This window comes from Neophocaena asiaeorientalis, unplaced genomic scaffold (assembly GCF_003031525.2).
Source record: "Neophocaena asiaeorientalis asiaeorientalis breed wild unplaced genomic scaffold, Neophocaena_asiaeorientalis_V1.1 scaffold371, whole genome shotgun sequence".
Classification (NCBI taxonomy): Eukaryota; Metazoa; Chordata; class Mammalia; order Artiodactyla; family Phocoenidae; genus Neophocaena; species Neophocaena asiaeorientalis.
The window spans coordinates 5,189,546-5,190,488 of NW_020172369.1; positions in this window are offsets into that span (position 1 = coordinate 5,189,546).

Sequence of the window (943 nt, forward strand, 5' to 3'; positions counted from 1 at the left end):
GATCCTCTCCAGCTCTCAGCTACAGAGGTGGAATTTGGCTTATGATTTGAATGTAAAGGACACGGCTTACCATACAGCCTAACCCCAAACAGTAGCAAATGACTTTTCTTTGTCACACCTAAAAATCCTTAGAAAGTGACAGTGCCATTAGTTATGTGGCGAACTGGTTATGTGTTTGATCTTACTTCGTATTAATTTTTACAATAACAAACTCAAGTAATCTTGAGCCCTCGCCCCGGTTTGTTTCTCCAAAGGCCCGGACAGTGCCAGCAGTCTACACATTGAATGGTGAGAACCGAAGGCTTCTTGAAATTTAGCCTTATAATCAGGCACTCAAGGTAAAAATGCAGAAATAAAAGCTGCAAGTGTTAGCATAGGGCCAAAAGAGCTCAATAGGAAGGGCCTAGAATGGTGTGTTCAAGGAGACGGAGAGATTGGCGGGCAATGTCCTGAAACAATACCTCAACAATGCAAAGGAGTCTGATGATCAGCTTAGGAATTAACGCCAAATCTCGGGTTGGTACACCTTCCCCGATTTCATATAAGCTCAAGAGTAGTCGCCTTGCCCGGCAGAGACCATTAAATGACTTGCGACAAATCTCTTCCTTCAAAAGTCAGACTTTGACCGCCAACCTTACTTCTAGCCAACTCGATCCTCCTCCCTCCAAAGGGGATAAGCAGCCACGGGTTAGCGTGGGCCCTCGCGGCTGGGCCGACTGTTCGGAAGCACCCGATTTTCGGAGGCTGTGGGACGGAAAAATAAATCCAGTCCGGGTTTTGTCTGCGCGGGGCGACCGGAGGGCTGCGAGGAATGGCTCGAGAAGAGGGGGGCGGTAGTGGAAAATACACAACACAAACAGCTCGCGCCGGGGCACGGCAGCTGCAGGCCCGGAGCGCGCGGGCCCGGTAGCCGGCCGCATGGAGCGAAGCGCGGCCCGCGGCT